Raw genomic sequence first — 13,742 nt, forward strand, 5'->3', positions numbered from 1 at the left:
GGACAAAGGATAGGGGTGTAACCACCCCCCTCCTGGCTCCACCCATAGGTAGAACCTAGTCACGGGCCAGCCCCTTTTCTTAGAATAAAGGTAGGAGCGAGTCCCCTTCCCAAATTGGATAATTCTGAATCTTGAACTACTTTCCACGAAAGGAACTCTTGACTATTTCTGAAGACTCTCCCTTGTGGCTAAGGAGTAGCCACCCTGCACCAGCAGGCACCACCTAAGCGCTTGCGGTTTGCTGTAAGTCTCTCCCACGGATCAAGACTGCCCAGCTCGACGAGACCCGAGTTCCCTGCCATCTCTGACCTTTTACCTACCTCATCAGCCCAGCTGAGAGTCGTAGGTGTGACGAGACCTGCGGGACCGGCCATCTTCAGAACCTGCACGACGCTTATCTAGCACGCCCTCCGAGGGACCCTCGAGTGAGTGCACCTAGGGTTTGAGAAGCCCTAACCCTGAGCAGCTCCAGCACCGAAGTCTGCCTCCCCAGCATCCCCGAGATCTGCGTGGGGGCCCTTCCGCTCCTTGCTGTTCACCGCGTTGTTCGACCACTTGCCGACCGGCTTGTGGCCCTCTTCACGACGCACCACGTTTGTTTCATCACTAGTCTGGTTGCTCCAGACTGGCTCTTGCTCCCCTTCAACAGAGGAGTACCACGGACCCTCCTGGTCCACTCCAGACGCCATCTTGACTCCACCGCGTGGGCTTGCCACTGCCACGATCCGCTGCCCCATTCCTGGGCCCAGCATCATCGACAGCAGACACCTGCGTGGGACAGCTCGCCCTCCATCCTGGTCGCCGCCGCGCCTCCTGGTCCGAGGAACAGCCGAGTCCGACGTCATCCACTCACCTGGTCGAGGTGACTTCAGCCGGTACCCTCCTGGTGCCCACACGATCGCTGGCTAGCGGTTGAGAACTGAGTCCCCTCTGCTTTCAGGTTTCCTTCATCACCGATCCAGGTTTGGATCTCGCTGAACATCGACACTGGTCGCCTGCCAGCAACTCTTCTTTCAGGCTCCTGAGACTACAACGAGGACTTCCGACATCTTGCAGAACCTTCCACAGCCGCAGCCTCTGGGCTAGGTAACTTGAGCATTTCGGTGCTCCATCGCAGGTTCGCTTTACAAGTGTCCAGTTCCTTTTTCGTTTAGTCCCACTGATCGGATCACTCCGGAATCAGCAACTTTAGACTTTCTCACTTCACCCCTTCCACTTGCAGTGTAATGGTTTCGTGCCCTCGGGCATTTGTGTAAATTGTGCAACCAGAAGTATTTTCCTAAGAGTTTGTTATTGTGCTTAGCTCCCTGACTCATAAAGAGCCAGGGTAGTCTTGTTATAAATAAATATCCTTTATTTTCATAACAACTTGTGTGGTGTCCTTTCACTTGGTGTTCAAGGGGTATATGTGATGGTAAACAGCTGGCTTAACATGCCCTCTAGAGTTTAGCCTAAGACTGCTCGTATCCACGCTACTAGGATAGCTGGTCTATAAGGTTGACTTACAACCAATCATCAATAAGGGTTGTTTGGAATGATACACAGTGATCACTAGAATAGTGAGCACTACATATCAGGCCAACTTCTCACATTGGTGAGCAGCGGTTGGGATTTGAGCTTGCTGTTTTACCACACACGTATCCTAAGAATATCGCAGTGAAAGATCACATAAGTACCCAGGTACATATAACTTAACTTATAATACTCCGAGTTCTACTGAACCGGCTGTTGTAGTGTAACAGGGCTTAGCACACCCTGACTACAACTCTTAGCAAGGGATCAGTAGGTAAACACATAGTGTAGGTAGGTGCATCGCTTACACCTCAGTAGAAAAGCATGTCGGTCCACGGAGAGTCTTCGCAGACTCCCTTAGTGGTCAGTGACCCTCCACAGGTCGTGTCACGATATGCAGCTCTTAGCTTCAAGGAGATGCGACAACTGTGTGCCTCCAGGAAGCTAAACCAGGGTTCTAACCCTACCATCGCATTTTTGATAGGTCTCTTAGAGACGTACGATGCCAGGAGGTCCTCTAACACAGGTCCCCCGATGCTGATGGGAACATGCCTCCCTTAGAGGGAACCCTCGGTGACCCAGACCTCGACCTCCACACAGAGGAGGAGGACGAGGAGGAGTTATCAGGAGACGAGGCAGACAAAGGTCCAGTGGTAGTCGGCAGGCTTACAAGGACCAACTTAAGCAGGCATGAGAATGGAACTGGGGGAGCCCCGGGCCCACGCTCAAGCAGGCCTAACCTTGGGAACGGACGAGCTAGGTCTCTCTCCAGAGGCTCTGGCAGATCGGTTCATACACATGTCTCTCAGGCATCTTCTCAGAGAGGAATGACGTCCCCTCAGAGAAGGGAGCATGAAGCGAAGATGAGGGAAGTCAATCTGAGGATCGAGCGGGAAGAACTTGCCCTCGCCAAAGAAAGACTTGCCCTGGCCCGAGAGCAGAAATTAAGTGGGTTAGATCCCACTGGTGGCAGCATTCTCAATAGAGAGAAAGACAGGGGTATAGACACTAGACACCTGAGTAAAATAGTGCCCCCCTTTAAACAAGGGGACGACATCCACAAGTGGATAACTGCCTTGGAGAGGGCCTGCACTGTCCAGTGCGTTCCCCCAAGTCAGTGGGCAGCTATACTGTGGCTTTCCTTCGAAGGTAAAGGAAGGGACAAGCTCCTCACTACTAGAGCTGAGGATGCTAACAACTACCAAGTCCTGAAGAGCACACTGATTGATGGGTTCGGCTTAACCACGGAACAGTACCGGGTGCTGTTCCGGGACACCCAGAAAATGCAGTCTCAGGATTGGACTGACTTTGTCGATTGTGCCACTAAGGCTTTGGAAGGCTGGTTGCTGGGTAGCAAGGTTACTGATTACACAGGATTGTACAATCTTATCATGCGAGAACAGATTTTAAACAACTGTCAGAACCAATTGTTGCATCAGCACCTTGTCGACTCGGATCTGACCTCTCCCCAAGAATTGGGAAAGAAGGCAGACAGATGGGTCAGAACAAGGGTCAAGCAGAACCAGAACCAGAACCAGGGTGGTCAGAAGAAAGCAGACCAGAAGGGTAGTAACAAGAACGAACAAAATGACCAGAAGTCTTCGACAGGTCCCCAACAAACCAAAGAGGGTGGGGGTCAGGCTTCACAGAAGAAGAAGACTCAAGAAGGCCAGTCAAAAAGGTGGTGCCAATACTGTAAAAGTAAGACTCACTGGATTAGTGAGTGCACCAAGAAAGGAGGGCAAACTCCTGCCACTGCAGCCCCTAAGGCACCTGCACCCCCTAGTACAGTCAGCAGTGGTAGTGCGCCTCCCAAGGCATTAGTTGGGTTAACCTTGGGAACCGAGGGGAGTGACGACTTAGTCAGCACGCTCACTCAGGCCGTCCTTGTCTGTACAGGGGATATGGATATGTCCCCTGATGCCAGTCCCAATACTTTGGGCAAATACAGACAGACACCTTTGATTAATGGAAAAATGGCTCAGGCCTACAGGGACACTTGTGCCAGTGTCACCATGGTGACGCCTAACTTTGTGGACCCTGGACAGATCATGCTAGGTACCAGTTACCTAGTGACCAATGCCAGCAACGTCACTACCAATCACAGTATGGCAGTTGTTGATTTCTCCTGGGGAGGGGTAAGTGGCCCGAAAAAGGTTGTGGTTAGTTCAGACCTCCCCGTAGAATGTCTGTTGGGCAATGATTTGGAAACGTCACAATGGTCAGAAGTGGAGCAGAGGACTCACATGGAAATGTTAGGCTTGCCAGCACATGTCCTTGCTGTGACCAGGTCACAGGCCAAAAGGTGCCCCACTGAACAGGTGCTGGATCCTGGAAGAACGGACCAGACACCTTCCAAGAAGAGGAGCAGTAAGGGTAAGGCTTCGCCTTCCCCCTTGCCCCAGGTAGTGGATCAAGTCTCTGAGGAGGCTGACCTTAAAGAACTGAGGGAAACTGAGCCGCAAGAGCTTGAACCTGGTCAGGTTGAGTTTCTGGGCTCAGGGGGACCCTCCAGGGAAGACCTGGGGAAGGCGCAGTTAGACTGCCCCTCACTTGAACCCCTCAGACAGCAGGCTGCTGCTGAGGCTGCAGGGAACGCCACAGGTACCCACAAAGTGTACTGGGACGATGGACTCCTGTACTCCGAGGCAAGAGACCCCCAAACCTGGTGCGACCAGGAGGTTGGTCATCCCCTTGTCTCTGAGAGGTTTCCTTCTTACCTTGGTCCACGAGATTCCCCTTGCAGGTCACTTAGGCCAGAATAAGACTTGGGACAGAATTGTTCCACACTTTCACTGGCCCCACATGTCCGAAGATACGAAGGAGTTTTGCCGCTCCTGTGTCACTTGCCAAGCCAGTGGTAAGTCAGGTGGCACGACAAAGGCCCCCCTCATACCACTGCCGGTGGTGGGGGTACCCTTTGAACGAGTGGGGATCGACATTGTCGGACCAATGGAACCCCAGACAGCATCAGGGCACAAGTTTATACTGGTGGTGGTGGACCACGCCACTAGGTATCCTGAAGCTATTCCACTTAGGACCACTACAGCACCTGTGGTGGCACGGGCCCTACTTGGAGTGTTCTCCAGAGTGGGCTTCCCTAAGGAGGTCGTCTCAGACAGAGGTGCAAACTTCATGTCGGGATATCTGACTGCAATGTGGAAGGAGTGTGGTGTCAACTACAAGTTCACCACACCCTATCACCCACAATGCAATGGGCTTGTTGAGAGATTCAACAGGACCCTAAAAGGGATGATTCACGGACTACCTGAAAAGCTTCGGCGGAGATGGGACGTCCTGATACCCTGCCTCTTGTTCGCCTACAGAGAGGTCCCGCAGAAGGGGGTTGGCTACAGTCCTTTTGAGCTTCTGTTCGGACATCCTGTAAGGGGACCCCTTTGTTTGGTAAAGGAAGGATGGGAGAGACCTCTCAGAAAGCCGGCATCGAACATTGTGGACTATGTACTCGGTCTCCGCTCGCGGATGGCGGAGTACATGGAAAAGGCGTCTAAAAACCTTGAGGCGAGCCAAGAATTACAGAAAGCTTGGCACGACCAAAACGCTGTCCTGACTGTGTACCAGCCTGGACAGAAGGTGTGGGTGCTGGAGCCAGTGGCCCCAGCAGCACTCAAAGACAAATGGTCTGGGCCCCACACGATCATTGAGCAAAAGGGAGAGGTCACCTACTTGGTAGACCTGGGAACTCCCCGGAGCCCCCACAGGGTGCTCCATGTAAACAGGCTCAAGGCATATGTCGACAGGGAGGGCATGGGCTTGCTCATGGCCACAGACGAGGGACAGGAGGAGGAGAGTGACCCTCTCCCGGACCTGCTCTCTCAGAACCCTGGCGATGGGTCAGTAGATGGTGTTGTCTTTTGTGGCAGCCTCTCTGGACATCAACAAAAGGATTGTAAACAGGTTCTTCAATCCTTTCGACATATGTTCTCTCTGACGCCCAGTCAGACCAATTGGTGTACCCATGAGGTCGACACTGGGGACAGTCTGCCCGTAAAGAGTAAAATCTATCGGCAACCTGATCATGTCAGAGACTGCATCAAGATGGAGGTGCAGAAAATGTTGGAGCTGGGAGTCATTGAACCCTCGGACAGCCCCTGGGCTAGTCCCGTAGTTCTCGTGCCGAAACCTCACACCCAGGGCGGTAAGAAAGAGATGAGGTTTTGCGTGGACTACAGAGGTCTCAATGCAGTCACTAAGACTGACGCCCACCCAATACCAAGAGCAGACGAACTTATCGACCGGTTGGCTTCGGCCAGCTACTTAAGTACGTTTGACCTGACAGCTGGGTATTGGCAAATCAGGTTAGCTGAGGAGGCCAAGCCCAAAACAGCATTTTCTACCCCGGGTGGGCATTATCAGTTCGTGGTAATGCCCTTTGGTTTGAAAAATGCACCTGCCACCTTCCAAAGGCTGGTGAATCGAGTTCTCACTGGGTTGGACGACTTCTGCGCGGCGTATCTGGACGATATCGCTGTCTTTAGCTCCACCTGGGAGGATCACCTGGTCCACCTGAGGAAAGTGTTAGAGGCCCTGCAAAGGGCAGGCCTCACTATCAAGGCCACTAAGTGCCAGATAGGGCAGACACAGGTTGTATACCTGGGCCACCTTGTAGGTGGAGGCCAGGTTCAACCATTGGAGAGCAAAATACAGGCCATCCAGGACTGGGCTCCTCCAACCACCCAGACTCAGGTTCGAGCTTTCTTGGGCCTGACTGGTTATTACCGGAAGTTTGTCAGAAATTATGGATCCATTGTGACCCCGCTAAACGACCTGACAAGTAAAAAGATGCCAAAAAAAGTTCAGTGGACAGCAAGCTGTCAGAAGGCATTCGATGACCTAAAGCAGGCCATGTGCACAGCACCTATCCTAAAGAGTCCAGACTACTCCAGACCATTCATTGTCCAAACAGACGCTTCGGAGCTGGGTGTGGGAGCTGTCCTATCTCAACTGAATTTTGATGGTCATGACCAGCCCATAGCTTTTATTAGCAGGAGGCTGACCCCCAGAGAGAAGAATTGGTCAGCTATTGAGAGGGAGGTCTTTGCTGTGGTTTGGGCCCTGAAGAAGTTGAGGCCCTACTTGTTTGGCACTCACTTCAAGATTCAGACCGACCATAAGCCCCTCTTGTGGCTAAATCAAATGAAGGGTGAAAACCCCAAACTACTTAGGTGGTCCATTTCCCTACAGGGGATGGACTTCACAGTGGAGCATAGACCTGGCACTGATCATGGCAATGCAGATGGGCTCTCCAGGTATTTCCACTTAGAGCAAGAAGACTCACCTGGTCAAGGTTAGCTTATTGTCCCAAAGTTTGGGGGGGGTCATGTAGGAGAGTAGGGTCTGCAATCCTATGATCACCCAGATTTTTTGCTTTTGCTTCATTGGTTTACGACTTTCCCCGGCTGTGGGCCTGCCAATCAGACCCACAGCCTAGCTGTTCTCTCTCGAAATTAACACACATGTACATTAGGTGCATCCACCAATTGGAACTGGGCCGCCTTGTCAGTCCCTGTCTCAGCATACCACAGGTATCCAGGGCATCGGTGTACCCAGGGCCTACCAGGGGCTGCAGCATGTATTATGCCACCCCTGGAATGGCCGCCCAAATCTGACACAACTGGCTGCACGACAGCTGGGGCAACGTGGCGTAATCACCCGTTGCTGTAGGTGTAGTATTCCTACACCTAACCCTAAAATGGACACATGGATTCCTATCAGTCACTCCTATGGCAGGCCTTATCAATCCTGAAGGCAGAGTGCAGGGAATCATGTGGGACGGTGCTCTGGCGCGAGCTGAGCCCATCGACGGCTTGCAGAACCAAGTCCTAATAGCCGTTCCATGGTGACGTGGGCCAACTACTTTTAAATGCATTATAATCCTCGCGGTTACTTGCTAACTTTGGCATCGCATCACCTACACATGTCGAGTAAGGTGTCATACGAATTGGAATACGAACCCCTCGCCAGTTCTGGCGACGGGGTTAGCATTCCCCCCCTTTTAGAGGGGCACGACATGGAAGTAACCTTGAACCCCGGTTAAAGTTGACTCAAGCCTCAGCATCACAAAATGGATGCTGCCACCAGACACAAGTCTGACCTCCCGCTGCTGGGAGACCTTCCAGCGAGGGGAGCTTGGACAAAGGGTTTCCTGTCGAGGGCGGTGTTAGCACCATCCCAGACAGGGTTGGTGTATCCCAGGTAGGCAGGGCTGAAAGGAAGGTGATTGCAAGTGGCACCCCGGTGCTCACTGTGCATAGCCCGGCTCAAACCAGTTTCGGGGGCACACCAGCCCCTGAGCTGGGGCGAAGCCGGACAAAGGATAGGGGTGTAACCACCCCCCTCCTGGCTCCACCCATAGGTAGAACCTAGTCACGGGCCAGCCCCTTTTCTTAGAATAAAGGTAGGAGCGAGTCCCCTTCCCAAATTGGATAATTCTGAATCTTGAACTACTTTCCACGAAAGGAACTCTTGACTATTTCTGAAGACTCTCCCTTGTGGCTAAGGAGTAGCCACCCTGCACCAGCAGGCACCACCTAAGCGCTTGCGGTTTGCTGTAAGTCTCTCCCACGGATCAAGACTGCCCAGCTCGACGAGACCCGAGTTCCCTGCCATCTCTGACCTTTTACCTACCTCATCAGCCCAGCTGAGAGTCGTAGGTGTGACGAGACCTGCGGGACCGGCCATCTTCAGAACCTGCACGACGCTTATCTAGCACGCCCTCCGAGGGACCCTCGAGTGAGTGCACCTAGGGTTTGAGAAGCCCTAACCCTGAGCAGCTCCAGCACCGAAGTCTGCCTCCCCAGCCTCCCCGAGATCTGCGTGGGGGCCCTTCCGCTCCTTGCTGTTCACCGCGTTGTTCGACCACTTGCCGACCGGCTTGTGGCCCTCTTCACGACGCACCACGTTTGTTTCATCACTAGTCTGGTTGCTCCAGACTGGCTCTTGCTCCCCTTCAACAGAGGAGTACCACGGACCCTCCTGGTCCACTCCAGACGCCATCTTGACTCCACCGCGTGGGCTTGCCACTGCCACGATCCGCTGCCCCATTCCTGGGCCCAGCATCATCGACAGCAGACACCTGCGTGGGACAGCTCGCCCTCCATCCTGGTCGCCGCCGCGCCTCCTGGTCCGAGGAACAGCCGAGTCCGACGTCATCCACTCACTTGGTCGAGGTGACTTCAGCCGGTACCCTCCTGGTGCCCACACGATCGCTGGCTAGCGGTTGAGAACTGAGTCCCCTCTGCTTTCAGGTTTCCTTCATCACCGATCCAGGTTTGGATCTCGCTGAACATCGACACTGGTCGCCTGCCAGCAACTCTTCTTTCAGGCTCCTGAGACTACAACGAGGACTTCCAACATCTTGCCGAACCTTCCACAGCCGCAGCCTCTGGGCTAGGTAACTCGAGCATTTCGGTGCTCCATCGCAGGTTCGCTTTACAAGTGTCCAGTTCCTTTTTCGTTTAGTCCCACTGAGCGGATCACTCCGGAATCAGCAACTTTAGACTTTCTCACTTCACCCCTTCCACTTGCAGTGTAATGGTTTCGTGCCCTCGGGCATTTGTGTAAATTGTGCAACCAGAAGTATTTTCCTAAGAGTTTTGTATTGTGCTTAGCTCCCTGACTCATAAAGAGCCAGGGTAGTCTTGTTATAAATAAATATCCTTTATTTTCATAACAACTTGTGTGGTGTCCTTTCACTTGGTGTTCAAGGGGTATATGTGATGGTAAACAGCTGGCTTAACATGCCCTCTAGAGTTTAGCCTAAGACTGCTCGTATCCACGCTACTAGGATAGCTGGTCTATAAGGTTGACTTACAACCAATCATCAATAAGGGTTGTTTGGAATGATACACAGTGATCACTAGAATAGTGAGCACTACATATCAGGCCAACTTCTCACAGGCCTGAAGACAGAAATGTCTCTTTTGGGTTAAACAACGTGTTGATAAAAATACCTGCATAACATTTCAGCAAGCTCAGTCTTGTTTTCATCTACCCAATTCCTTTGTTCACTAGTTTGCCTCGCTAAGAGAAGTTGTCATAGACAATACAGTCCCGCTCATCTTCCAAACAGTTAGATAGGTCCCATAGTCAATTAGTATTGCCCATAGATAGGTCTTTCAATGCCTTAATTCTGTATAAGACCATTATTGCGCCCAGTGTTTCCACTTTAGAACTACAAGGGGAAAAGGATTTCAATATTGTTTTGTCATTTCAAATCTGGACGAAAATGTAGCTTAAATTCGTAAATCCTCTAGGGTTGCAAACCTTGTGCAAACATTACTTTTTATATATCAGATTTTTAAGCACACTTTCACATTACACAAAGTGAATCCCAAAACTACGACTAATTGTTGGTCTTGTAAATCACCCTCGACAGACCTATATCACATGATATTCTCTTGCTCTCGCACACATCAGTTCTGGCTCAAAGTATGGAACCAAATACACGTTTTCACACAAATGCTATTTTCATTTTCAAATGTATTTTGGGAAGTTTATTGGACTGGAAATATTCTACTTATAATGTTGACATCGACTTGTTACTGGCAGTTGCTTTTCAACAAATTACCAAGAATTAGAAGGTCACCTTGGTTATTTCTTTTCACACATGGTATTATGGTATTTGCCCCAACCATCAAATAGACAGAGCTTATGTTCATCCGCTGACCTTAGCTATACGAAGAGACATTATTTGGTCACCTGTCACAATTTACAAAGACACAGGTCTGCAATCCTCTACTATTGATCACCCATCAATTGAAGAAGTTAAACCCCCCTCGAATATTCCAGTATATAGATCTTATTAATAATACTTATCACTATATTTACTCATATATGATAGATATTAGTTGTATTTATTGATAGACTTTGTTTTGAATATGTAGGCTGTTTTATATTTACTGCACCATCTAACATATCCTTTCCGTTATTCTTTTTCCTCTTATTTGTTCCTTTTTCACTCCTCAACTCCTACATGATTTGTGTCATGTATATTGAATACAAATGGATATGCTGGTTTACATTTGATGACTTATTGTAGCCTCCAAACTGCAACACAAGGTGCATATTGATACTGCATACAATTCTATAGGTCATACACTATCAGAAAGTGCCTGTTTGTATCATCACCCCCCTCCCCAAATTATGAACGCGTGCTGCTGATTTTTCAACTCTGTAGTGCACTGGAACCTGTTGCTCAGGCCCCAGTGCATGTCCTCTGACCCCTCAAAGTTGTGTACCATTGGCAGATTTAACTCACCAGTCAAGATTGTGTGAGAAGACACCTCTGCTGTGGCCTGGGGTGTTTGCTGATCCCTGCAGCCAGCTGATGGACACAGATCTGGTCAACAAAGCTGCGAGTAGGAGGATGGCGGGTCCGGGCTCTTAGCGGTGATCTGGCAGCTGCTACCCCGGGCGGGCCATAGGGTTTCCGTGTGACACGGTCAGGATTGCATCCCTGCGCGGACTGCAGAAGCACCAGTGAGTGTTGTAACACGGAGCTCCCAGTACAGCCACTCTCTGGCCCAATGAACAAGAGTATGACATTGCCGACCCCCTCCAAGCAGTGCTGCCGGGGAAGGGGCGCACAACTCCTGAGCGGCCGACACTATCACTATCGCTGCTGCGACATACTTTGAGACTGGGGGGCCTGTGGGACCCAGGGCGTCTCCACCGCGTTGTGAGGCCGAGTGAGACTGGTGCCCGACCCAAAGATGGCGCTTACAGGACACCCGATGCTGAGGCCTACTGGAGGAAAATGCCTAATGTTTCAGAAGGGCTGCTGCCGCCACCTGGGGAGAATGCCCCTGCTTAAGGAGCTGTCAAGCTGGCATAACTGTTAGGGCGGATTAACAGCCCACTGCCATCACTGGCTTCTGTTGCGCACCTTGCCAGATCCTAAAATGGCAGACACGAGGGCCTCATTAACATATTACATAGGCTGAAAATTAACCCCGGCTTCATTGTGTGCCTCCCATAGCAACCAGATCAGAAACCTATGGGATGCTGATGCGTGGCACCTGCTACCCTCGCAATTTGTGCTGTAAGTCTGGTGACAAGTGGGCAATTTCGGCTGGGTGTGCTCTGTGACCTACACCAGAGCCATGCTCATGACCAAATAAGTCTAAGTTTCAATGCTGCCATGTAGGGGGTTCCAGTAGAACCTGTGCAGCTATTTCATATTGTCCTGAAGAGCACCTTGGACGAGGGTCTAACGCCCTGACATTCATGCCGGGGCCTCTGCTCCTTGCTGGGATGGAGCTGGGGTGGAGGGGATGCAGGACATCAGCAGCACCCTAGCTGAACTTTTGGCACACAGACGTGGTGAGGGTGGTACCGCTTCACTGGGACTGCCCCACCCAGAGATGTTCTGGCCTTGACGAGCTCTCCCCATACACTGCAAGACCTAGCTTCTGCCACGGCGTGGAGGGGCACGGCAACCGCCTCCCAGCTAGAGACTGCCGCTGATCTTAAGCAGCCTAAAAGACAACAAAAATACAGGGTCTCCAGCTATTTTACAACAGCAGAAGCAAAGGCAAGCCCACAGGAATAGTCAAAGAATGCCACAATTGCGCTCACGAAGGACAATCTGCGGTCTTTCCTCCAGGTCCTTAAAAAGGATCTTCGCGAGGAATTGAAAGTGGACCTAACCCCTTTACTCGATACATTGAGGTCAGACCTCAATGTTAAGTTGGCTACACTGCAACTAGGTGTGGATTCGGTTGGGACCAGGGTGCTGGACCTGCAGACGAAGTCTACTGAATTGGACACTCGCACTGGCCAGCTGGTGGAAATTACACAGACCCTGCGTACATAGCTCCAAGCATCGATCTTGAAACACGAAGCATTTGAGAACAGGTCCAGTCACGACAACATACCAATCTGCAACTTGGCGGAGGGAGTAGAGGGCCCCAACCGGGAGGCCTTCATTGTTGACCTAATGGGAGATGGTGCTAAAAATAAAGCTGGACAGAGTCCACCGTGCTGGTCTAAAATCATTAGGTGAAAGGAAGTGACCCTGAAATGTCCTCATGAAACCCCGCAACTTCAAAACCAAAGAAGCCATCCTCCGTGCCGCACGTGGGGTGGAGAAAAATCAAATTTCAGGGTGCAACATGTGCCTTATTTCAGGAGCCCCGGCCATGCTTGCGAGATGGCAACAATTTAGGCAAGTGACAGACAAACTGAGTCAAGACCGTATCAGATTGCGATGGACAGAACCATTTGGCCTTGCCTTTGAGCTACAGAATAAGTCTTGCCATTTGACAGAACTATTGGAGGCCATGAAGCTCCAAAGCATTCCAACCCCAGAGGTGCAGACCGACAACAGTGCCCCGGGAACCTCATGAGAGAAGACCAACTGATCCCTACCCCCTAACTCTCAACGTCGCCCCCGATATCGTAAGAAACATTAACTCACAGTGCAGGGTTCTCAAGTCTGAAGGCGGACATCTAGAACGGAGGTCTTCATAATGCATCGAAGAAAGGAGCTCTTATTGAACTGAATGGCTACTGGTGCACCCATTGGTAAGAAGGTACCGGCGGTGGATGGCAACGAGGCAGAAAGGTGCAATTTATTGGGGGTATCAATTATCTCTCCGCCTACTGGCTCTTTATAGATCAAAATGTTGGTATGCTATTATTGTCACTTAATCACAGCTAATTCCCTCATCTCACAAGCTACATGATGAGATGCGTTAGTAGTATCGGCCAAACACCTAGTAGTACGCAAAGGCGCATAGACACTTTCTTGCATTGAGGACCCCCTGTCTCGCTGTTCTTTTTGTTAAAGTTTACCAATGGGGGTCTGGGTGTTACACATGCATGTGTCCTCATGTCATCTGACGGAGCAGGGAGGATGTACTAGACTTCAGACATAGATGTGGAGGGGCAGACGACCTAAACAACCCATGGGGGACATGGTCTCACGCAACTGCCAAGGGATGGCTAAACGCAGTCCAAGACTAGGTTTTAGGCCATGGTTACTGTGACACTTACCTGCAACGTATAGGGCTTGAACGCCCCAAGCTAAGCACCACAAATTGGAAATGTTTACTTGACCAACGCTATGATGTGGTTGCACTGTAAAAGTTCCATCTTAAATGCGCCGAGGATCACAGGTTGAAACATAAAACATATCCTCAAATCATCCTCTACCTCCAAGCATAACAGAGTGGCGCTCCTGGACCACAGCTCAATGAAATTCCAGC

The 13,742-nt window shown here is 51.0% G+C and overlaps 1 protein-coding gene across 1 annotated transcript in view; it reads right to left on the reverse strand.

The window, feature by feature from the left end:
- CPSF3 (cleavage and polyadenylation specific factor 3) overlaps positions 1-13,742 on the reverse strand; it is a 307,899-nt gene that overhangs the window by 42,966 nt on the left and 251,191 nt on the right. The gene's annotated exons all lie outside the window — the stretch shown is intronic.

This window comes from Triturus cristatus, chromosome 6, assembly GCF_964204655.1.
Source record: "Triturus cristatus chromosome 6, aTriCri1.1, whole genome shotgun sequence".
Classification (NCBI taxonomy): Eukaryota; Metazoa; Chordata; class Amphibia; order Caudata; family Salamandridae; genus Triturus; species Triturus cristatus.